The sequence below is a fragment of the Ranitomeya variabilis genome, chromosome 2 (genome assembly GCF_051348905.1).
Source record: "Ranitomeya variabilis isolate aRanVar5 chromosome 2, aRanVar5.hap1, whole genome shotgun sequence".
NCBI classification, from domain to species: domain Eukaryota; kingdom Metazoa; phylum Chordata; class Amphibia; order Anura; family Dendrobatidae; genus Ranitomeya; species Ranitomeya variabilis.
Window position 1 is genome coordinate 1114392675 of NC_135233.1, and position 26425 is coordinate 1114419099.

The 26425-nt window shown below is 44.5% G+C and overlaps 1 protein-coding gene and 1 long non-coding RNA gene across 4 annotated transcripts in view; both read left to right on the forward strand.

The window, feature by feature from the left end:
- The window catches only part of LOC143808873 (uncharacterized), a 623474-nt gene that overhangs the window by 275943 nt on the left and 321106 nt on the right, over positions 1-26425 (forward strand). The gene's annotated exons all lie outside the window — the stretch shown is intronic.
- Positions 10685-26425, forward strand: part of LOC143810258 (uncharacterized) — a 41765-nt gene continuing 26024 nt past the window's right edge. The window contains exon 1 of the long non-coding RNA XR_013222719.1: positions 10685-10910. This is a non-coding gene — a long non-coding RNA (uncharacterized LOC143810258). The remainder of the gene's footprint in view (positions 10911-26425) is intronic.

A 26425-nucleotide genomic window follows, 5' to 3' on the forward strand; every position in this document is an offset into this window, starting at 1 on the left:
TAATGCAGTTGTCTCTGAGTTGCAGCCCTGGTCAGGTGTATCGGATGATTGCAGTTCTGACTGGGGTATTTAGGCGTGCAGGATTCATTAGTCCTTGCCAGTTGTCCATTGTTTTGGAGGTTTTCTCCTTGCCTGGTTCCTTATGCCTTGCTGCCAAATCTGCAAAGATAAGTGTCTGGATTTTTGTGGCACACATGCTGTGTGCTTATGATTTAGTGCTATTCAGTGTTTTTTTGTCCAGCTTAGATTGTATCAGTATTTTCTCAGTCTTGTTGGATTCTCAGGAGTTGCAGATATACATTCCATATCTTTAGTTAGATATTGGAACTTTTTGTATTTTCTGCTGTGGATATTTTTAGAGTTTTAATACTGACCGCTTAGTATTCTGTCCTATCTTTCCCTGTTTAGCTAGAGTGGCCTCTTTTGCTGAAATCTGTTTTCTGCCTGTGTGTGTCTTTCCTCTCCTATTCACAGTCAATATTTGTGGGGGGCTGCCTATCCTTTGGGGTTCTGCTCTGAGGCAAGTGAGTATTCCTATTTCCATCTATAGGGTTATTTAGTCCTCCGGCTGTGTCGAGGTGTCTAGGGTTTTGTTAGGCACACCCTAAGTTTCATGCAGCTCCAAAGCCACCGGATCATAACAGTACAACTGGCCAACAATGAGTTAAATGCATCTCAGAAGAAGGGAAGAAAGGTGTTGAGCCATTTTTTTTTCTGTAGTCTGTTTTGCCTGTTCCTCCCTCTTTTTCCCTGGGTGGCTGAGGAGTCTTGTGTTAGCATGGATGTTCATGAATTAGCTTCTCGTGTGGACCAGCTTGCTGCTAAGGTACAGGGAATTTCTGATTATATTGTTCAGACTCCTGTTTTGGAGACGAAGATTCCTACTCCTGATTTGTTTTTTGGTGACAGGTCTAAATTTCTGAGTTTTAAAAACAACTGTAAACTGTTTTTTGCTTTGAGACCTCGATCCTCTGGTGATTCCATTCAGCAGGTTAAAATCATTATTTCACTGCTGTGTGGCGATCCACAGGATTGGGCATTTTCCCTGGAATCTGGGAGTCCTGCTTTGCTTAATGTAGATTCCTTTTTGCAGGCTTTAGGACTATTGTATGATGAACCTAATTCTGTGGATCAAGCGGAGGAGACCTTGTTGGTTCTGTCTCAGGGCCAAGAGGCGGCAGAATTATATTGTCAGAAATTTAGAAAATGGGACTTCCGGGAGGCGGGGCATCTGAATGGCCGCATCTTAACAGAGCTCCTGCATGCAGTGCCAGAATCCATGTCCATCTGGCTTCAGATCTCCACAGAAAGGGGAGAGAAGACGCTGAGGAGCTGTGGACACCATCAGGCAGCAGGAGCAGTGTGCTTGTCCCGGAGGACAGGGCTGGAAGAGCCCGAGAGCAGCTGGCAGACATCGTGGGTGCAGATGGCCGCCATCTTAGGGGCCTGGAGGACCCGGCCATCGGGGTGAGCTGCTGCACTACCCGGCAGTTGGAAGCAGGTAGGAGTGGAGCCTGACAGTGCCCTTTCCTTTGAGCTGTGTGCCTGCCGAGGACTGTACAAACTGCAACAACTGTGAGCACATTGTCCCCCTCCCCCTCCTACATCGTCCATCACTGCAGTGAGGGAAAGACTGTTCTGCGGGGAGCCCAGACTTACACGGAGAGACAGCAACACCTCCTCCCCTCAGCAAGGACTTAACCCTGAAGGAGGCACAAAGGAGAGAGTCACTTGGAGGTTTGTGCAGGGATAGTGTGTACGGACAGACTGGGCCCTTCCCCCCTCCTCTCACAGGAGAACTACTCGGTGCAGGGCGGTGAAGACTGTGTTAATCCCCTCTGCCTGAAAGTCACCTAACGCATCAGCTATCAGTCTGTGGCTGGGGGGGATAAGATTATCACATGCACAGGACTCACTGTGGAGCAGATTCTCTGGGGTGGGGGCTGTGTGTAGAGGAGTGATTATAAGCTTCATCCCTGCAGGAGTTGTTGCTGGGGGCGTGCTGCTTACATGGCTGCTACCTGATCACTGTCTGACAGAGGATCTGTTAACCCCTGTGATACCGGTTGCTGCACAACCTTTCTTGCACTGATCAGAGACTGTTACAGGGCTGCATGTAACTCACCAGAAGGAGCTGAAAGTGCTTCCGAGCTCAGTAATAATCCACGCAATGGAAGGTTTTGTAACCCTTTGTTAAATGATTTGAAGTCCCGTGAGTAGAGACATGGGGTAGAAGGTCGTACAGTTCTCCGAAGCGGCCACGTAAGCCTCATCTTTTTGATATTGCTAATCTAATGGAAAAGTTTCTTACAGTACCTGTGTATAACATGGCACCCAAACCACCAAAAAAGACCACAGACCTTACCAGCAAGGACAAGACAAAAGCAATGGCTGAGCCTACTCCATCACCTCCTAAACATGCAGGCACAGGCTCGCCCTCATCTGGGCAATCTGCCAAAGTACACCCCCAGAACAACTCAGGGCAGACCAAAGCCGACACTCTGGCTCTGGATGTTTCACGTATTCTAATGCCCATATTTGACAAGAAATTCGATGAATTACGGGACTCAATCACAGCAGTGCTGGCGCAAGTCACGACTCTATCGCATACAGTGGAGAACCTGGAGGCTCGCACTCAGACATGTGAAACATCAACCGCAGAGCTCCATCGGATGCTTGCGCAGCAACAGGAGGAAATCAGGCAACTGAGGGAGCACAATGATGATCTGGAAAACCGCAGCCGAAGAAATAATCTACGATTTGTGGGTATCCCAGAAACCATCAGAGGAGAGGACCTTACTCTTTTCCTGACCAAAGACTTGCCTGCAGCTCTGGAACTTTCCTTCCCACAATACCCCCCACTGCTTGAAAGGGCTCACCGTATAGGGGACACCATGCCAGCAGACAATAAGAAACCGAGACCTGCAATAGCCAAATTCTTGCACTACGTGTCTAAGGAAGCAATCCTTAGAGCATACCGACAAAAGCGCAATGTCTCAGTCCGAGGTCTCAAGATCTTAATTTTTCAGGACTTTTCAAAACAGGTCTCAGATAAGAGAAAATTATTTACGCCTGTGTGCTCCTATCTGGCGGAACACAACATTAGATTCCAGTTGCAATATCCTGCTAAACTCAGAGTGCTGGAAAATGGGCGTTTTACGGTGTACACAGATCCTGATGAGGCTGGGGTTAGGCTCATTCGCCAAAAGGACACTGGCTAGGAGAAGTTATAGGGTGTTATCCACCTAGCTTGAGATTATTGCAATGTTCTACCCTGTATGCTCACGACTTCAAATTAATGTTTTAATATGTTATAACTGATGTTTTTCTATCATAGGTTTGTTCTTATGTTGTTTTTACCCTTGTGTGGACTCCCCTTCCCCTCCCCACCAACACACGACTCCGTACGCCTTACCGAATTCCTGGAGGGTCCTGCTCGCTGGGACAGGGACCACAGGATCCAGATGCAGGATTTTCAACATTTTGAGACGCCCAGGACTGGGGTAGGATGAGTAACATAACACTTAACACACAGCCATACACTTTTGTGTCTTGGAATGTGGCGGGCCTGAATTCCCCGATTAAACGTAAACGGGTCCTTACGCACCTAAAGAGGCTGAAGCCCGACGTGGTCTTCTTGCAGGAGACTCACTGGAGGCAAGGGGATGATAACACTTTGCGAGCACCTTGGATTCAGCATTGCTATACAGCGCCGTTTGTTTCCAAGTCGCGCGGAGTGGCGATTTTGCTGGGGAATTCTCTGCCTTACACCTTGCTTGATGAATACTCAGACACGGAGGGACGGTTTTTATATCTTGCGATCCAAATTGGAAACACAGTATACACACTATTGAATATCTATGCTCCAAACTATCCCAATACTACTTTCTTTTCAGAGTTATATCAATTTATTCTGACAAAGCGTACAGATAATTTAATTGTGGGCGGCGACTTTAATGCTGTCCTTGCTCCACACCTGGATAGGTCTTCCGCGGCTTCCCATGATAAACGATCTACTTCAATCATTTTAAAGATTATGCAGCACACTGGGTTGTGTGATCCGTGGCGAGTGCTCCATACCACGGAAAGGGATTACATATTCTACTCGAGGGTCCATGATACCCATTCTAGGATAGATTACTTCCTAGTAGCAGAAGCTCTATTCGAAGGGATATCAGAAACCACAATAGAGACTATCATGATATCGGACCACGCACCAATTAGATTGCAATTGAGGATGGAGCCTCCGAGGGGCTCTTCGGCGCCCTGGAGGTTTCCATCCTATTTGGTTAACTCAGAGGATTTCAAACAGTTCCTCCAGGTCCACTGGAACAACTTTTTGGACGATAACATGTCCTCATCTTCGGATACCTCACTGATGTGGCGCACATCTAAGGCCGTCATGAGGGGCCATGTCATTTCATACATGATACACCAAAAAAAGGAAAGGAGAACTAAGTATAATCTTCTTCACACTGACCTGCTAGCCACACACCAGGTGTACTTGAGAGACCCTACAGACATTAATAAACAAAATTACTTCTCCGCCAAACAACTGCTAGATGCTTTCACTATCGCCCAAGCAACCAGGAATATAGAGTTCACGAAAAATCATTACCATAGATGGGGGGGGGGAAGACGGGTAGTTTACTGGCCCGCCTGACTAAGCCGCATGCCTCCAAGCGCACAATCATGCAGATTCAACAACCCGAAAGTAACCGACTAGTCACCTCGCCACTTGAGATACAACAAGCGTTTATAACATATTATACCACACTTTATAAAGAGAGACCGTATGACGCCCAGGGTGTATGGGACTTAATTTCCTCGGTGGAGCCCACAAAGCTAACAGCAGAGCAGAGAGATTTCTTGTCTGCCCCGATAACCATTGAGGAGGTGCAATCAACGATTAAATCTTTCCACAATAATAAGTCTCCGGGACCTGATGGACTGACCATAGAATATTATAAGCTTTTACAACCGTATAATACCCCTATTCTAGTGGATATACTTAATGATATTTATCTTAAAGGGGAGGTGGTGGAGGGCTTTCATGAGGCCCACACAATTCTTATACCCAAGCCAAATAAAGATCCCCTTGATGTGGGCTCCTTTCGCCCTATTTCACTAATGAATGTGGATTACAAACTTTTAGCTAAGATATTGGTGAATAGAATGCAGGTATTTCTACCACAGGTATTGACACCCTCACAGTTGGGGTTTACGAGGGGGCGACACTCGACCTTGGGGGTCCGATTGGCGGTGGCGGCTACGGTTATGGCCAAACAACAAAATTATCCCCGGACAATGCTTCTCAGCCTTGACGCGGAGAAAGCGTTTGATTCGATCTCATGGAAATTTTTAAATACAGTACTGCGCTACAGGGGCTTTGGAGAGACTTTCCTGGGATTCCTGCAGAATATTCAACGTGGCGTGGCTACTAGACTTTGGGTGAACAACTTGTTGTCTCCTCAGATTAATTTGGAAAGAGGGGCGAGACAGGGATGCCCGATATCGCCCTTATTGTTCAAGCTGGCTTTGGACCCTCTCTTACAGTATCTCCACGGCTGGGCAGGTCTTGAGGGCATACGATATGGGGCGACAGAACTTAAGATTGTGGCCTTTGCCGATGACCTATTGATCTTCCTGTCAAACCCGCGGGAGTCTCTGGGCCCGCTCCTTAGAACAATAAAACAGAAGGGGGCGTTGGTGGGTTTCACCATAAATGTTGGTAAATCTGAGGCAATGATGCTTTCTGGGCCTTCCGAACCACGTTGGACACAGGAACACTCTTTGCGTTGGAGGACTCACTCCTTGACTTACCTGGGGATTCAGATCACGAGAGACCCGGCAAAACTTTACAAAACTAACCTGCAAACATACATCACCTCATTACAGGATGAGTTGACAGCATGGGAAAACTTCACCTTGTCCTTCATAGGCCGGGCAAATTTGATAAAAATGATCTCATTTCCCCGATTATTATACCTATTCAATGTCCTGCCATTTTATCTGAGACCAGCGGATGAACATAATATTAACCGTCTGTTTCGCAGATTTATTTGGCAAGGGAAGAGGCCCAGAATAGGATTCCACACCCTCACACTAACCCGAACCAGTGGCGGAGTGAATTTCCCAGACATTAAGCTATATAACCTAGCAGCAAACATGCGAATTCTCCGAGACTGGTTGAAGGGTACTGTCAGGATCACACTCAGTCGGAGCAGGCTTTGGAAGTGGGGAATCACCAGAAATAATACACAAGACACGTCTCGTATAGTGTATCACTGGGAAGCCTTCTGAAGCACGCCTGCCTTCAAGGTGCTATCCCCTCTTTATATAGATGTTCAGGTAGTTTCAGTGGCTATACAAGTTTTGCATGTTTAAACAAAGAGACAAAACAAGAAAGAAAGAAAAAAACAGTTTCGTGGGCGGCAGTTTCACAACAAACAGTACAAAGGCGATTCCACAGACAAGAAAAACAGGATTTCATACTATAGCTAAAAAGTCCTTGAATGGACAGGTCAATATTTATCACAAATTCTTCTTCTTTTTGGTTCATTGAGGTAACCATTTTGTTCTGCTCTTCACAATCCCCCCTTTGACATATTCCATTCAAAACCTTGTCATATAGACGATCATTTTATATTCTCGCATCCATTACACAAAATTTATTTGTGCATACCGAGATACCCTTGAGTACAACCTTGAATAATACATATATAATTACAATAACTATAACTGTATGTATTAGGCTTTGCATAATCCCGGTAACCCACCCACCGATCCCCCTGAACCAATTGGCCGGGTTAAGAAAAGAAAAGGTATCTGACCACCAGCTATCCTTATTTTGGTCATTGTCTCTGTCATACTGATCCCTGAGTCGTTGTACATCTTCTAATTTAAATCTCATACTCATAGTACTATTCGGGTCTATATAATGACAGCAGGTGGGTCCGATGATTTGACACATACCCCCTTGTGCGGCAGTTAGGTAATCCAATAACAGGGTATGTTGGTTAGTGACTATTATAAGCTGATTCTGTACAGCTATACTAGTATTTAATATGTCCAATATATCCCAAATCTGGTCATCTAGATAATCCGTGGCTCTAAATAATTTATCCCACATCTGTGTTAACATAGGATAAATAAAAATGGTACTAGCAATTTTGTTGGGAATTCCCATTTGTACTATATGTGGCCTCCCCGAGGGACGCGGTGAGTTATCTGCAGCTCTTTTATACAGTGTGTGCTTGGGCACGGCTTGCATATTCACTTGTTTATTTGAAATTATGAAAGTAGCCGGGGTTAGGCGTCCTAATGTACAAGTACCCTTTATACCTACGGGAAGCCATTTATATGCTCCTTCTCCGCATATCCAAAATGTACCCTCAGGCAGATCCCACAAAGCTGAGTGCTGCAATACCAATCTGTGAGCCAAATCCACAAAACTAGATACATTCTGAAGCATACACCAAGAGGGTTTTTGTCCCAAGGGGCTACAGTACCCGGCTGCGGGATTCCCACATACAGGCATTCCGTTGACATACTCATTGGATACATCACAAACCAGGTTCCCTGGCTTACTTGTACAACTGTTTGCATCACCTTGGGGGAACAACTCGGAATGTTCCCATTTTCTATTATGTATGTACCTTTCCAATACTGTAGGTTTGAAAGCATCAGAGGAAGGGGTAGTTGTACTGAAACTGAGCTGTAGATTTTCAGTGGGGACCTGTCCTAAATCAGTTAATCCAGTCTTATTCCTAGGTACCCATTTTCCTCCCTTAAATGCTAAATATTGTAAGTTGCCTATTTTTCCTGTAAGATTGCCCTGCCACCAAGGAAATTCTACCCATCCTACAACTGGTATGGCGATTGTAGTATTCCATAGTCTAGTATTGCCAGGTTGGTTGTTGGCCAGGTTGTCTGAACAATTAGGCCAAGCGAATATCTCTTCAGCTGACACGGGAACTGCTAGAAAAGGTATACTTGTGGCTGATACTGGTGAATGGGTACAGATCCAACAATCTGCCAGGGGTTGTGTATTATTTAACAAGTCATGCACTAATTTTCTATGATGCTGTACGAATCTATTGTTCAAAGGGGTTAGAGAATTCAATCTTTCCCATGCCTCCGTTGAGGTTAACATTATTAATATCAATATCATGAGTCTTATACTGCTTTTTTTGCAATGGCTTGCATGTATCCATGATGCCTTTCCTTCAAGCTTGACTGCTGTCGGAGTTGTTAATAGGACTTGGAAAGGTCCGTCAAACCTCGGTTCCAGAGTCTTTCTGGTGAGTCTTTTCACGTAGATTTGATCACCAGGTTCCAACTTGTGGCCTCCTTCGAGATTTTCTGGATCTGGAAGGGAAGCAAAAACCTGCGAATGCACTTTAGTTAAACGTTTTTGTAATTCTTGTACATAAGCAGTTAAAGTCTCAGTATTCAACATCAGTTGTTGTGGAAAATAACAACCCAAATTTGCAACATTTTCATAACATTCTGGAATATTTCTCTAGTAAAATGGGTACCCCTATCTGACTCGATCACCTCAGGCATGCCGTAACGGGGTATCAGTTCATGTGCTATTTTAATGGCAGTAGTTTTTGCTGAGGCTTTACGAACTGGATAAGCCTCTGGCCACCCTGAGAACATGTCCACACACACAAGCACATATTCGTATCCATTGTACCTAGGAAGTTGGATGTAGTCGATCTGGAGTCTTTGAAAGGGATACAGTGGTCTTACATGATGCTTGGTTGGGGTTTTAATGGTCTGACCTGGATTGTGTGCCAGGCATATAGCGCATGCAGCACACATGTTCCGAGCAAAATTACCAAAGCCTGGAGCCAACCACCTTTCTTTTACCTTGAGCGTCATACCGTTTGCCGACACATGCGTAGGTAAGTGGAGGTCACTTGCCACTGCGGGGTACCAGGCTCTGGGTAAACACAACAAAGTTCCTTTTTTTTCCATAATCCTTGCTGATCTTCTGCCCCTTTTTTCTTCTGCCACTGCCCTCGTTCTTCGTCATCTACCTGTTTCTGAGCTTCCTTCAATCTCTCCTCATCATCTTCAGAGCTATCTAGTGTGTGGGCATGATGTAAGGGTTTACGTGCTGCCTGTTTTGCTGCTTTATCAGCTTTATAGTTACCCCTGGCTTCCTCGGTGTCGAGTCTCACATGTGCAGCTACCTTTATCACCGCTATTTCTTTAGTTTCTTGTGCTGCCTCCAGAATCTGTCTAATGAGGGAGGCATGTTTAACAGGTTGGCCTGAAGCAGTCATATAACCTCTGGCTCTCCATATTACGCCAAAATCAAAAATAATGCCATGTGCATATCTAGAATCAGTGTATATGTTTGCTGTCTGATCTTTGGCTATTTTTAGAGCTTCAACCAATGCCGTAAGTTCTGCTTCTTGTGCAGACTGATTAGCAGGGAGAGGTTCTGCTTTCAGCACTTCATGCTGAGTTACTACCGCATAACCTGTATGAAATTGTCCATTCATATCTGCATATCTACTGCCATCTATGAAAAGTTCAAATGTAGCATTACAGAGTGGCTTGTCACATACATTACATAAGCCCTGAGTCTCTTGTTCCATTAATTGTACACAATCATGCATTGACTCTGATGGGTCAAAGGAGTTGGAGAGTGCAGTTTCCTCAGGTATGGTACCCCCCTCAGACTCTAAAGGGAGCAAAGACGCGAGATTAAGAGTCTGAACCCTGGCAAAGGAAATGTTGGTGCACCTTTAGCAAATAAAAATTTGGATACAAAGGTTTTAGGGCCAAAGCTCACATTTAAAGGTTTTGTAAAGGGCAACGCCTGAATTTTACCATCATACCCTTCTGCATATGTTACCTTTGAGGATATATTGTCAGGATATGGTAAAAAGTCTTGATTTAAAATGGAGGATGTTCCTCCCGTATCTATCAGAAAAGGTACATTTTTACCCTCAACCTCAACTTGTATTATTGGTCTTCTAGAAGGAAGAGAGACCTGCATAACCTTCAGTCATTCTGAGCTGTCTGTTTGATCAGGCGCTGGGTTATTTATCCTATTTTTGGGTACAAAGGTTCCTGAATCTATATCTGCTTTTCTCCTCCTACATTCCCTTTGGAAATGTCCTGGCTTCTTACAGTAATGACAAGTAAACTTTTGATTAGCAGAGCCAGTATTAACCTGTGCAATTCTTACTGGCTTAGAATTTTCTCTTAAGTCCATTTCTATCCCTACAGCTTTCTGTCTAGCCAGGTGTGGGTCTTCCAAGGTTCTCCAATCAGGGGTTGCGGCCTTAAGCTTTTCCTTCACTTTTGGAGACAATCCATCTATAAAGGTTTTTGTAACTAACCTCATAATTCCTGAAGCGGTTAGATCCATGCCTTTATCGCTGAAATTATTTTCTACACTTAGATAATATTCGTCTACTGATTGTCCAGATTTCTGAGCCACCACTCCCGTTGTTCCTCTCTGCCTCTGTTTTTCCCTCATGAAAACCATTAAGTGATCTACAAATTGCGTACCTGATTCTATCGTTTGTAAGGCACCATCTCCTTCTGTAAAAAACCTGTTTTTCCTGTTTAGTTTTGCATTTTCTAAAGCATTAGTACCTCTTGTATCTCGTCCTCCTATGACTCTCTTTAATTCCTCCATTTTGTCACTAGCATTTCCCCAATTACATTCAAGATCTGCAGACAATCCTTTGTGATATCCTACAGGAGGCTGCAACTTTTCACAGAGTTGGGATGGGAGCCATACCCGAAGTAATGCACATGCAGCCCTATTACCTAGATTGTATTGTGTCACTACAGCTTCTAACCTATTGGAGAGACTAAAGGCTGATGCGCTTGTGTCAAATTTCCCTAATATCTGGCATAGGTTTGTTTTCTCTTGTATGGTGAGTGTTGTGCAATGTACTTGATTGCTGCTGTTTATAAGCGAATTCTCCCTCAATTGTCTTAATCTACCTGACTCAGGAGTAAAGAGAGAGGAATTCTGTTTTGGGTTGCTTTCAGGGCTATCAGCAGTGCAGACAGGCTGCTCCTCCCCCCTTTTCCAGTCTCTTTCTTCCTGGTCATTAGATTTGCACAGCAATGATTATTCACTTTAGTACTTTTCTGTGATTTCAAAGACATATTATCATGTTCTTTTAGTTCCAGTTTTACATTAGCATCATGCAATTGATTTCTAAGTATTGTCATAACATCATTATACTTAGCTTCCTTTTCTTCTAGCAAAGCAATTCGCTGTTCCCTAAGTTTACATCTTTCCTTATACTCCTCGAGCTTATCTTCTAACTCACAATTTTGGTAATTCATATTGTCTACCTCATCCCTTAGATTTTCACATTCACAACTAGGATCTTCAGCACTAGCAATAGCCATACTGACTAACTGTTCAATTTTGTCCACCTCACCTCTTAATTGAGCTTTCTCTGAATACCAATGCAATTCCTTTTGCTCTGCAATTCCTTTCATTTTCAACAACATACACAAAACATTTGCTAACTTCTCTTTCTTTGCTTTCTTTTTCGACAATTTACTCTTGTTCTCACTCTGCCCTTCACATTGTTTCATTAGGTCATTAAACTGATGTGTCAATGCATCATCTGCACAAGTATTAAACTGAGCAGAGGCATACTTTTCAATAAACTTGCTGACTATTTCCATGTTAATTATTTCCAACTATTTTCACAGAAGTAAACAAAAATAAACAAATCAACTTTCCAAACAGAAATTACAAATTAACTAAACACAACACAAAAACTAGTGAATCTACTAAAAAATCTTTCTCAGCCCCTTAGTGGCATCTTTACCACTTCTCTCCTTTATGATAGTATAGATATCTAATTCTTCTGGTTCCTACTTCGTTTGCTTATTCCCCATTTTCTTATCCTGAGCTTCTTTGCCCTAGGTGGTGTTTGGGTATGAGAATACCTCGTTACCTTCTTCCTAAGGAGCTAGGATGTTTAACGGCTTCTGCGTACCGTGCTAATATAAGAAAATCCTGATTCCTACACCTATAGCAAACAACACAAATGCAACCAGACAGACGTATCTTGTCCCAGGCTAATTTATCTGTCCTGGGCTCATACTATCATACACTTATCCGTCACCAGGTTTTCGTCAAAGACAGAGTCAGAGATTGAACATAGGCGCAGAGGTCTCCCCGAAAGGACGCAACCACGTTGCCCAGTGGGTCAGTCACTTCTTCTGTTTCAACACCCTGGGCGGCTTATAGGGCTATTCCCAACTTCCACACACCTTCTATTCACATTCACTCTCATTCAATGCCGTACTCCGTGAGGTGATCAATTCCTAAATAGTTCAAGAACCCGAGCTATAGGTATCCTCCTCTACTAGAACTACCCGCTAAAGAACACGACACAGAAAATCTTACGGACAATGCAGGGCAGATATAAGAGATCTAACAGTGTCTCTTACCTGGCCAGGTTTTTATTCATCTGCCGTCCATTATCCCAGATTCTCTTTTTGTTCATATTCTGCCGGTGTTCTTGAAGGAATACACAGACCTCGGGTCCCTGTTCAGGCGCCAGGAAATGTCAGGATCACACTCAGTCGGAGCAGGCTTTGGAAGTGGGGAATCACCAGAAATAATACACAAGACACGTCTCGTATAGTGTATCACTGGGAAGCCTTCTGAAGCACGCCTGCCTTCAAGGTGCTATCCCCTCTTTATATAGATGTTCAGGTAGTTTCAGTGGCTATACAAGTTTTGCATGTTTAAACAAAGAGACAAAACAAGAAAGAAAGAAAAAAACAGTTTCGTGGGCGGCAGTTTCACAACAAACAGTACAAAGGCGATTCCACAGACAAGAAAAACAGGATTTCATACTATAGCTAAAAAGTCCTTGAATGGACAGGTCAATATTTATCACAAATTCTTCTTCTTTTTGGTTAATTGAGGTAACCATTTTGTTCTGCTCTTCACAGTACCTCTATATACTCAGCCCTAGCAGTTGAAACATCACTAGTGGGAGGCAGGTCACTGATAAACGTACTACACGAGCCTTACACATTGGTGCCCCAGGAACTGAGAGCCAATCCTCTGTTTATGACAATCTGGCGGTCTTGGGCTGTCATACGCCGTAAATTAAAGCTATCACCACAGGTATCGCTGGCACAGACGTTTTGTACTAATTCTAGGTTTCAGGCAGGGAAGGCACACTACATTTTTCATGGTTGGCAAACACTAGGCCTGGGCAGGGTGGGAGACATAGTAGATGTACATTCCAAAAAGGTCCTTACCTTCAACCAGGCGACACTCTTATTTGATTTCATTGGTACACACCCTTTCCACTTCATGCAACTACAGAGCTATGTGAGGAGTGTTACTTGTGGTTTCAGTGATAATGACTGGCAGGATAAGCTGATAACCAAGCTTACCACATGCAAGCTGACAAAAAGGCTTGTGTCAGACTACTATACATTCCTAAGATCTGAGACCGAGAGGGAAGAACATTCCACAGGAATAATGAAGTGGCAGCTCTGTGACCCGTCATTAACACCTACTCTGATTTTACAAATGTTGAGGAACACGCTTAAATTTACACCGTTTACATCTTATTGGGAAATGGCGTTGAAGATTATGCATAAATCCTATATCTCGCCAAGGCGCAACTTTCTTATGGGTAATATACCGAGTCCGACCTGTTCCAGGTGTGGAGAGGCCGAGGCAGACATGTTCCACTGTTTGTGGGCTTGCTCACAAATCCAACAATTTTGGCAACGCATACTTGTATTTACTCATACGCGTACACCATATAGAGTGGCTCTCACCCCAGCCTGGGCTCTTTTTGGATACATTACTAATGAAGGGGCTGTGATCTCCACTTGTGGTAGAAAATTCCTGTACATGATTTCGGCCTCGGCCCGGAAAACGATTTTACAAACCTGGCTGGCACCTAATGTGCCCACCTTGGGGATCTTCCTGGACAAACTCTCCTTCCTATTTAGGATGGATTGGGTGGAAGCATCCCTTCAGAAAGAACTAAAAACCCAAAATTTTTTGAACTATGGCAGCCACTTATACCCATCCTTCCAACGCATATACAACAGAGGCTCAAACAATGCTTCTGCACAACTACATGGTTCCTGGAACGGACGGTAGCGGGCCGAGCACCCTTGTAGGCGGAGTTGTCTCCCAAATAACACACTGGGCGAAGTGCGAAGTCGTGTGTTCCCCCCCCTCCCCTCCCCTCGACTTTCCCTAGTCTGTTTGTTGACCCCTCCCCCCTCTTTCTTGCTCTTCATTTTTTCTTCAGCTATAACTTCCCCTCTCTCACCATTTGGGGTTATCTAGTTACAGAGTGGTAGTCCACTCGCATTGTATTTCCATGTTGAATTCTATGTTTTTAGCCTTATGTTTACCTTGATTGAGAGGTACTTTGCCTTTAATTTGCAAACTGGAACGCTAAAATAGTTACCGTTTTTAATAATGGGCTTCTGTAATACCGGAAAGGGGGAGGTAATTCCGTGTACCTATGTTTGCATGTTGATATGCTAATGTTGAAAATGATTAATTGAAAATGTTTAATAAAAACAGTTTGGAAAAAAAAAAGAAATTTAGAAAATGGTCTGTGTTGACTAAATGGAATGATGATGCTTTGGCGGCAATTTTCAGAAAGGGTCTTTCTGAATCCGTTAAAGATGTTATGGTGGGGTTTCCCACGCCTGTCGGTCTGAGTGATTCTATGTCTCTGGCTATTCAGATTGATCGGCGCTTGCGGGAGCGCAGAACTATGCGTACTGTGGCGTTGTCCTCAGAGCAGAGTCCTGAGCCAATGCAGTGTGATAGGATTCTGTCTAGAACAGAACGACAAGGATTCAGACGTCAGAATAAGTATTGTTATTGTGTCATTTCAGTCTGCCCTAAGCGGACAAAGAGGATCGCTAGTTCATTTACCATCAGTACTGTACAACCTAAATTTCTGTTATCTGTGTCCTTGATCTGCTCATTGTCATCATTTTCTGTCATGGCGTTTGTGGATTCAGGCGCCGCTTTGAACTTAATGGACTTTGAGTTTGCCAGGCGTTGTGGTTTTCCCTTGCAGCCTTTGCAGAACCTTATTTCTTTAAGGGGCATTGATGCTACACCTTTGGCTAAAAATAAGCCCCAATTTTGGACTCAGGTGACCATACGCATGGTGCCAGCCCATCAGGAAGATTGTCGATTTCTGGTGTTGCATAATTTGCATGATGCTATCGTGCTGGGTTTTCCGTGGTTGCAGGTACATAATCCTGTGTTGGATTGGAAGTCTATGTCTGTGACTAGTTGGGGTTGTCAGGGGGTTCATAATGAGGTTCCTTTAATGTCCATCTCCTCTTCTTCCTCTTCTGAAATTCCAGAGTTTTTGTCTGATTTTCAGGATGTATTCGATGAGCCCAAGTCCAGTTCTCTTCCACCGCACAGGGACTGTGATTGTGCTATTGATTTGATTCCAGGCTGTAAGTTTCCTAAGGGCCGACTTTTCAACCTGTCTGTGCCTGAACATACCGCTATGCGGAGTTATGTTAAGGAGTCTTTGGAGAAAGGGCATATTCGGCCATCTTCTTCACCGATGGGAGTAGATTTTTTTTTGTTGCTAAGAAGGATGGCTCCTTGAGATCCTGTATTGATTATCGCCTCTTGAATAAAATCACGGTCAAGTTTCAATACCCTTTACCCTTGCTTTCCGATTTGTTTGCTAGGATTAAGGGGGCTAGTTGGTTTACAAGGATTGACCTTCAGGGGGCGTAAAATCTTGTTCGTATTAAGCAGGGTAATTAATGGAAAACTGCGTTCAATACGCCCGAAGGTCATTTTGAATACCTTGTGATGCCGTTCGGGCTCACTAATGCTCCATCTGTTTTTCAATCTTTCATGCATGATATCTTTTTTGTTTGTGAAGGGGTCTAAGTGCCTATTTGGGGTGCAAAAGGTTTCCTTTTTGGGTTTTATTTTTTCTCCCTCATCTATTGAAATGGACCCGGTCAAGGTTCAGGCCATTCATGATTGGATTCAACCCACGTCCGTAAAGAGCCTTCAGAAATTTTGGGGTTTTGCAAATTTTTATCGCCGTTTCATTGCTAACTTTTCCAGCGTGGTTAAACCCTTGACCGATTTGACGAAGAAAGGCGCTGATGTGGCGAATTGGTCCTCTGCGGCTGTTTCTGCCTTTCAGGAGCTTAAACGTCGATTTACTTGTGCTCCGGTGTTGCGTCAACCTGATGTTTCTCTTCCGTTTCAGGTTGAGGTTGACGCTTCTGAGATTGGGGCAGGGGCCGTTTTGTCTCAGAGGGATCCTGCTGGTTCCTTGATGAAACCGTGTGCCTTCTTTTCCCGTAAATTTTCGCCTGCTGAACGTAATTATGATGTCGGCATTCGGGAGTTGTTGGCTATGAAGTGGGCGTTTGAGGAGTGGCGACATTGGCTTGAGGGAGCTAAGCACCGTATTGTGGTCTTGACCGATAATAAGAATCTGATTTACCTCGAGTCTGCCAAACGGCTGAATCCTAGACAGGCTCGATGGTCCTTGTTTTTTTCCCGTTTTGATTTCGTGGTCTCGTATCTTCCGGGTTCTAAGATTATTAAGGCTGATGCCCTTTCTAGGAGTTTTTTGCCTGATTCTCCTGAGGTCCTGGAACCGGTCGGCATTCTGAAAGAAGGGGTGGTTCTTTCTGCCATTTCCCCTGATTTACGGCGGGTTCTTCAGGAATTTCAGGCTGACAGACCTGACCGCTGTCCAGTGGGGAAACTGTTTGTTCCTGACAGATGGACTAATAGAGTGATTTCTGAGATTCACTGTTCTGTGTTGGCTGGTCATCCTGGTATTTTCGGTACCAGAGACTTGGTTGGTAGGTCCTTTTGGTGGCCTTCTTTGTCACGTGATGTGCGTTCTTTTGTGCAGTCCTGTGGGACTTGTGCGCGGGCCAAGCCTTGTTGTTCCCGTGCTAGTGGGTTGCTTTTGCCATTGCCGGTCCCTGAGAGGCCTTGGACGCATATTTCTATGGATTTTATTTCTGATCTTCCGGTTTCTCAGAAGATGTCGGTTATCTGGGTTGTTTCTGACCGGTTCTCTAAGATGGTTCATTTGGTGCCTTTGCCTAAATTGCCTTCCTCCTCAGATTTGGTTTCGTTGTTGTTTCAGCATGTGGTTCATTTGCATGGTATTCCGGAGAATATTGTGTCTGACAGAGGTTCCCAGTTTGTTTCTAGGTTTTGGCGAGCCTTTTGTGCTAGGCTGGGCATTGATTTATCTTTTTCCTCTGCATTTCATCCTCAGACAAATGGCCAAACCGAGCGAACTAATCAGACCTTGGAGACTTATTTGAGATGCTTTGTGTCTGCTGATCAGGATGATTGGGTGGCCTTTTTGCCATTGGCCGAGTTTGCCCTTAATAATCGGGCTAGTTCGGCTACTTTGGTTTCGCCTTTTTTTTGTAATTTTGGTTTTCATCCTCGTTTTTCTTCTGGGCAGGTTGAGCCTTCTGACTGTCCTGGTGTGGATTCTGTGGTTGACAGGTTGCAGCAGATTTGGACTCATGTGGTGGACAATTTGGTGTTGTCTCAGGAGAAGGCTCAACGTTTTGCTAACCGTCGTCGGGGTGTTGGTTCCCGGCTTCGAGTTGGGGATCTGGTCTGGTTGTCTTCCCGTCATGTTCCTATGAAGGTTTCTTCTCCTAAGTTTAAGCCTCGGTTTATTGGTCCTTATAGGATTTCTGAGATTATTAATCCGGTGTCTTTTCGATTGGCGCTTCCGGCCTCTTTTGCTATCCATAATGTCTTCCATAGATCTTTATTGCAGAAATATGTGGTACCCGTTGTTCCCTCTGTTGATCCTCCGGTGTTATGATCCTAGTGGTAGAGGATCTCAGGAGTTCCAGCTAAGTCTGTAAACACAAAAACCAGCTCATAGGGAGGTGGTAACTTGGCTGACCGCATACCTGATCCTAACACACAACTAGAAGTAGCCAGGGAACGTACCTACGTTGATTCTAGACGTCTCGCGCCAGCCGGAGAACTAACTAACCCTTTCAGAGAAAATCAGGCCTCACTTGCCTCAAGAGGAAAGTACCCCAAAGTAGATACAAGCCCCCAACAAATAATAACGGTGAGGTAAGAAGAAAAGACAAAGGTAGAAATGAACTAGAATCAGCAAAGAGAGGCCCACTAATACTAATAGCAGAAAATAGAAAGTGGACTTATGCGGTCAGCAAAAACCCTACAAAAACATCCACGCTGAATATCCAAGAACCCTCACACCGACTAACGGTGTGGGGGTAGAATATCAGCTCCTAGAGCTTCCAGCAAAATCAGGAATCACATTTTGAATAAGCTGGACAAAAATAAGAACAATGCAAATAAACAAAAAATAAGAAAACAGAACTTAGCTTATCTTGCAAAAATCAGATGGCCAGGAGTCAGGAGAAAACAGACATGAACTGATTACATCGATTCCAGGCACTAGACTGAGTTTCCAGGAAGACTAAATAGAAACACCCATAGCCTAACGAAACAGGTGAGTGCCAGCCTGGGGAAAACAATGCTCATGCCATACCGCTAGTGACCACAAGAGGGAGCCATAAATATAGTTCACAACAGTACCCCCCCCCCCTTAAGGAGGGGTCACCGAACCCTCACCGAGACCACCAGGGCGATCAGGATGAGTAGCGTGAAAGGCACAAACCAAATCGGCCGCATGAACATCAGAGGCGACCACCCAGGAATTATCCTCCTGACCATAGACCTTCCATTTGACCAGATACTGAAGCCTCCGTCTAGAGAGACGAGAATCCAAGATCTTCTCCACCACGTACTCCAACTCACCCTCAACCAACACCGGAGCAGGAGGCTCAGCAGCAGGAACCACAGGCACAACGTACAGCCGTAACAAAGACCTATGGAACACATTATGAATGGCAAACGACACCGGAAGATCCAAACGAAAAGACACCGGGTTAAGGACTTCCAAAATTTTATAAGGACCAATAAAGCGAGGCTTAAACTTAGGAGAGGAAACCTTCAGAGGGACATACCGAGAAGACAACCAAACCAAATCTCCAACACGAAGTCGGGGACCCACACCGCGGCGGCGGTTGGCAAAACGCTTAGCCTTTTCCTGTGACAACTTCAAGTTGTCCACCACATGGTTCCAAATCCGCTGCAACCTATCCACCACGGAATCTACCCCAGGACAGTCAGAAGGCTCAACATGACCCGAGGAAAAACGAGGATGAAAACCAGAGTTGCAGAAAAAGGGCGAAACCAAAGTAGCAGAACTAGCCCGATTATTAAGGGCAAACTCAGCCAATGGCAAGAAGGTCACCCAATCATCCTGATCAGCAGAAACAAAACATCTCAAATAAGCCTCCAGCGTTTGATTAGTTCGCTCCGTTTGGCCATTAGTCTGAGGATGAAAGGCTGATGAAAACGACAAATCAATGCCCATCTTAGCACAAAAGGATCGCCAGAATCTGGACACAAACTGGGATCCTCTGTCAGACACGATATTCTCAGGAATGCCGTGCAAACGAACCACATTCTGAAAGAACAAAGGAACTAAATAGGAAGAGGAAGGCAACTTAGGCAAGGGCACCAAATGGACCATCTTGGAAAAACAATCACACACCACCCAGATGACAGACATTCCTTGAGACACCGGAAGATCTGAAATGAAATCCATGGAAATGTTTGTCCAAGGCCTCTTCGGGACGGGCAAGGGCAAAAGCAACCCGCTGGCACGAGAACAGCAAGGCTTAGCCCGAGCACAAATCCCACAGGACTGCACAAAAGAACGCACATCCCGCGACAAGGAAGGCCACCAAAAGGACCTAGCCACCAAATCTCTGGTACCAAAAATCCCAGGATGCCCTGCCAACACCGAGGAATGAACCTCGGAAATAACTCTGCTGGTCCATTTATCAGGAACAAACAGTCTATCAGGTGGGCAATTGTCAGGTCTATCAGCCTGAAATTTCTGCAGCACACGTCGCAAATCTGGAGAAATGGCCGACAAGATAACTCCCTCTTTAAGAATACCAGCTGGCTCTGAGATTCCAGGAGAGTCAGGCACAAAGCTCCTAGAAAGAGCATCAGCCTTCACATTCTTCGAACCAGGCAGGTACGAGACCACAAAGTCAAAACGGGAGAAAAACAACGACCAACGAGCCTGTCTAGGATTCAGGCGCTTAGCAGACTCGAGATACATCAGATTTTTGTGATCAGTCAAGACCACCACACGATGCTTAGCTCCCTCGAGCCAATGACGCCACTCCTCAAAAGCCCACTTCATAGCCAACAACTCCCGATTACCAACATCATAGTTCCGCTCAGCAGGCGAAAATTTCCTAGAAAAAAAAGCATATGGTCTCATCACAGAGCAACCAGAGCCTTTTTGCGACAAAACAGCCCCTGCACCGATCTCAGAAGCATCCACTTCAACCTGAAAGGGAAGTGAGACATCAGGCTGGCACAAAACTGGCGCCGAAGTAAACCAACGCTTCAGCTCCCGAAAGGCCTCCACGGCCGCAGGAGACCAATTAGCAACATCAGAACCTTTCTTGGTCATATCCGTCAAAGGTTTAACAACGCTAGAAAAATTAGCAATAAAACGACGGTAAAAATTAGCAAAACCCAAGAACTTCTGAAGACTCTTAACAGACGTGGGCTGAGTCCAATCATGAATAGCTCGGACCTTGACTGGGTCCATCTCCACAGTAGAAGGGGAAAAAATAAAACCCAAAAAGGAAACCTTCTGCACTCCAAAGAGACACTTTGAGGCCTTCACAAACAAAGCATTATCACGCAAAACCTGAAACACCATCCTAACCTGCTTTACATGAGAATCCCAATCATCAGAAAAAAACAGAATATCATCCAGATAAACAATCATAAATTTATCCAGATACTTCCGGAAGATGTCATGCATAAAGGACTGAAATACTGAAGGGGCATTAGAGAGCCCAAAAGGCATCACCAAGTACTCAAAATGACCTTCGGGCGTATTAAACGCAGTTTTCCATTCATCTCCCTGCTTAATGCGCACAAGGTTGTACGCACCGCGAAGATCTATCTTGGTGAACCAACTGGTACCCTTAATCCGAGCAAACAAGTCAGACAATAGTGGCAAAGGATACTGAAATTTGACCGTGATTTTATTCAGAAGACGATAGTCTATACAAGGTCTCAAAGACCCGTCTTTCTTGGCCACAAAAAAGAATCCCGCACCAAGAGGGGAAGAGGATGGGCGAATATGTCCCTTCTCCAAAGACTCCTTGATATAAGAACGCATTGCGGCATGCTCAGGTACAGACAGATTGAATAACCTTCCCTTAGGAAATTTACTACCAGGAATCAAATCTATAGCACAATCACAGTCCCTATGAGGAGGAAGGGCACTGGACCTGGACTCACTGAATACATCCTGATAGTCCGACAAAAACTCAGGAACTTCAGAAGGAGTAGAAGAAGCAATAGACACCAACGGGGAATCGCAATGAATTCCCTGACAACCCTAACTTGACACAGACATAGCCTTCCAATCCAAAACTGGATTATGTGTCTGTAACCATGGCAGACCCAAAACGACCAAATCATGCATTTTATGCAGAACAAGAAAACGAATCACCTCCTGATGTACAGGAGTCATGCACATGGTCACTTGTGTCCAATACTGCGGTTTATTCTCCGCCAATGGCGTAGCATCAATTCCTCTAAGAGGAATAGGATTTTCCAAAGGCTCCAGGACAAAACCACAGCGCTTGGCAAACGACAAGTCCATAAGACTCAGGGCAGCACCTGAATCCACAAATGCCATAACAGGGTAGGAAGACAATGAGCAACTTAAAGTCACAGACAAAATAAATTTAGGCTGTAAAGTACCAATGGCAACAGGACTAACAACCTTTGTTAGGCGTTTGGAGCATGCTGAGATAACATGTGTTAAATCACCACAGTAAAAACACAACCCATTTTGACGTCTATGATTTTGTCGTTCGGCTCTAGTCTGAATTCTATCACATTGCATAGAGTCAGGTGTCCGTTCAGACAACACCGCCAGAGGATTAGCAGATTTGCGCTCCCGCAAACGCCGATCAATCTGAATGGCCAGAGCCATAGAATCATTCAGACTTGTAGGTATGGGAAAACCCACCATCACATTCTTATTGGCTTCAGAAAGGCCATTTCTGACATTTGCGGCCAGAGCACACTCATTCCATTGAGTAAGCACGGACCATTTCCGAAATTTTTGGCAATACACTTCAGCTTCATCCTGGCCCTGAGAGATAGCCAGCAACGCTTTTTCTGCCTGAATTTCAAGATTGGGCTCCTCATAAAGCAATCCGAGCGCCAGAAAAAAACGCATCAATATTTGCCAATGCCGGATCTCCTGGCGCCAATGAGAAAGCCCAATCCTGAGGGTCGCCAAGCAAGAAGGAGATAACAATTTTAACTTGCTGAGCAGAGTCTCCAGACGAACGAGGTCTCAAAGATAGAAACAATTTACAATTATTCCTAAAATTCAAGAATTTAAATCAATCTCCAGAGAACAGCTCAGGGATAGGTATCTTAGGCTCTGACATTGGACTACTAGTAACAAAATCCTGAATGCCCTGCACTCGTGCAGCAAGCTGATCCACACTAGTAATCAGAGTCTGAACATTCATGTCTGCAGCAGAGCTTCAAGCCACTCAGAGAAAAAGGGGAAGAAAAAAAAACAAAAAAAACTCAGAACTTCTTTTCTTTTAATCCTGCTTCTGCAATGCATTAAATATTCTCTTTTTGGCCTGGAATACTGTTATGATCCTAGTGGTAGAGGATCTCAGGAGTTCCAGCTAAGTCTGTAAACACAAAAACCAGCTCATAGGGAGGTGGTAACTTGGCTGACCGCATACCTGATCCTAACACACAACTAGAAGTAGCCGGGGAACGTACCTACGTTGATTCTAGACGTCTCGCGCCAGCCGGAGAACTAACTAACCCTTTCAGAGAAAATCAGGCCTCACTTGCCTCAAGAGGAAAGTACCCCAAAGTAGATACAAGCCCCCAACAAATAATAACGGTGAGGTAAGAAGAAAAGACAAACGTAGAAATGAACTAGAATCAGCAAAGAGAGGCCCACTAATACTAATAGCAGAAAATAGAAAGTGGACTTATGCGGTCAGCAAAAACCCTACAAAAACATCCATGCTGAATATCCAAGAACCCTCACACCGACTAACGGTGTGGGGGTAGAATATCAGCCCCTAGAGCTTCCAGCAAAATCAGGAATCACATTTTGAATAAGCTGGACAAAAATAAGAACAATGCAAATAAACAAAAAATAAGAAAACAGAACTTAGCTTATCTTGCAAAAATCAGATGGCCAGGAGTCAGGAGAAAACAGACATGAACTGATTACATCGATTCCAGGCACTAGACTGAGTTTCCAGGAAGACTAAATAGAAACACCCATAGCCTAACGAAACAGGTGAGTGCCAGCCTGGGGAAAACAATGCTCATGCCATACCGCTAGTGACCACAAGAGGGAGCCAGAAATATAGTTCACAACATCCGGCCCCTGTGTTGGTTGATGGGGAGTTGGAGTATGTGGTTGAGAAGATTTTGGATTCTCGTTTTTCGAGGCGGAGGCTTCAGTATCTTGTCAAATGGAAGGGTTATGGCCAGGAGGATAATTCTTGGGTTTTTGCCTCCGATGTCCATGCTGCTGATTTGGTTCATGCTTTTTTATCTGGCTCATCCTGATCGGCCTGGGGGCTCTGGTGAGGGTTTGGTGACCCCTCCTCAAGGGGGGGGGTACTGTTGTGAATTCTGCTTTTGGGCTCCCTCCGGTGGTTGTAGGTGGTAATGCAGTTGTCTCTGAGTTGCAGCCCTGGTCAGGTGTATCGGATGATTGCAGTTCTGACTGTGGTATTTAGGCGTGCAGGATTCATTAGTCCTTGCCAGTTGTCCATTGTTTTTGGAGGTTTTCTCCTTGCCTGGTTCCTTATGCCTTGCTGCCAAATCTGAAAAGATAAGTGTCTGTTTTTTTGTGGGACACGTGCTGTGTGCTTATGATTTAGTGCTATTCAGTGTTTTTTTTGTCCAGCTTAGATTGTATCAGTATTTTCTCAGTCTTGTTGGATTCTCAGGAGTTGCAGATATACATTCCATATCTTTAGTTAGATATTGGAACTTTTTGTATTTTCTGCTGTGGATATTTTTAGAGTTTTAATACTGACCGCTTAGTATTCTGTCCTATCTTTCCCTGTTTAGCTAGAGTGGCCTCTTTTGCTGAAATCTGTTTTCTGCCTGTGTGTGTCTTTCCTCTCCTATTCACAGTCAATATTTGTGGGGGGCTGCCTATCCTTTGGGGTTCTGCTCTGAGGCAAGTGAGTATTCCTATTTCCATCTATAGGGGTATTTAGTCCTCCGGCTGTGTTGAGGTGTCTAGGGTTTTGTTAGGCACACCCCACGGCTACTTCTAGTTGCGGTGTTAGTTCAGGGTTTGTGGTCAGTACAGATTCCACTTCTCCTGAGAAAGTTTCATGCAGCTCCAAAGCCACCGGATCATAACAGTACAACTGGCCAACAATGAGTTAAATGCATCACAGAAGAAGGGAAGAAAGGTGTTGAGCCATTTTTTTTTCTGTAGTCTGTTATGCCTGTTCCTCCCTCTTTTTCCCTGGGTGGCTGAGGAGTCTTGTGTTAGCATGGGTGTTCATGAATTAGCTTCTCGTGTGGACCAGCTTGCTGCTAGGGTGCAGGGAATTTCTGATTATATTGTTCAGACTCCTGTTTTGGAGCCGAAGATTCCTACTCCTGATTTGTTTTTTGGTGACAGGTCTAAATTTCTGAGTTTTAAAAACAACTGTAAACTGTTTTTTGCTTTGAGACCTCGATCCTCTGGTGATTCCATTTAGCAGGTTAAAATCATTATTTCACTGCTGTGTGGCGATCCACAGGATTGGGCATTTTCCCTGGAATCTGGGAGTCCTGCTTTGCTTAATGTAGATTCCTTTTTGCAGGCTTTAGAACTATTGTATGATGAACCTAATTCTGTGGATCAAGCGGAGAAGACCTTGTTGGTTCTGTCTCAGGGCCAAGAGGCGGCAGAATTATATTGTCAGAAATTTAGAAAATGGTCTGTGTTGACTAAATGGAATGATGATGCTTTGGCGGCAATTTTCAGAAAGGGTCTTTCTGAATCCGTTAAAGATGTTATGGTGGGGTTTCCCACGCCTGTCGGTCTGAGTGATTCTATGTCTCTGGCTATTCAGATTGATCGGCGCTTGCGGGAGCGCAGAACTATGCGTACTGTGGCGTTGTGATCAGAGCAGAGTCCTGAGCCAATGCAGTGTGATAGGATTCTGTCTAGAACAGAACGACAAGGATTCAGATGTCAGAATAAGTTGTGTTATTATAGTGGCGACGCTTCTCATGTCATTTCAGTCTGCCCTAAGCGGACAAAGAGGATCGCTAGTTCATTTACCATCAGTACTGTACAACCTAAATTTCTGTTATCTGTGTCCTTGATCTGCTCATTGTCATCATTTTCTGTCATGGCGTTTGTGGATTCAGGCGCCGCTTTGAACTTAATGGACCTTGAGTTTGCCAGGTGTTGTGGTTTCCCCTTGCAGCCCTTGCAGAACCTTATTCCTTTAAGGGGCATTGATGCTACACCTTTGGCTAAAAATAAGCCCCAGTTTTGGACACAGGTGACCATGCGCATGGCGCCAGCCCATCAGGAAGATTGTCGATTTCTGGTATTGCATAATTTACATGATGCTATCGTGTTGGGTTTTCCGTGGTTGCAGGTACATAATCCTGTGTTGGATTGGAAGTCTATGTCTGTGACTAGTTGGGGTTGTCAGGGGGTTCATAATGAGGTTCCTTTAATGTCCATCTCCTCTTCTTCCTCTTCTGAAATTCCAGAGTTTTTGTCTGATTTTCAGGATGTATTCGATGAGCCCAAGTCCAGTTCTCTTCCACTGCACAGGGACTGTGATTGTGCTATTGATTTGATTCCAGGCTGTAAGTTTCCTAAGGGCCGACTTTTCAACCTGTCTGTGCCTGAACATACCGCTATGCGGAGTTATGTTAAGGAGTCTTTGGAGAAAGGGCATATTCGGCCATCTTCTTCACCGATGGGAGCAGGTTTTTTTTTGTTGCTAAGAAGGATGGCTCCTTGAGACCCTGTATTGATTATCGCCTCTTGAATAAAATCACGGTCAAGTTTCAATACCCTTTACCCTTGCTTTCCAATTTGTTTGCTAGGATTAAGGGGGCTAGTTGGTTTACAAGGATTGACCTTCAGGGGGCGTATAATCTTGTTCGTATTAAGCAGGGTGATTAATGGAAAACTGCGTTCAATACGCCCGAAGGTCATTTTGAATACCTTGTGATGCCGTTCGGGCTCACTAATGCTCCATC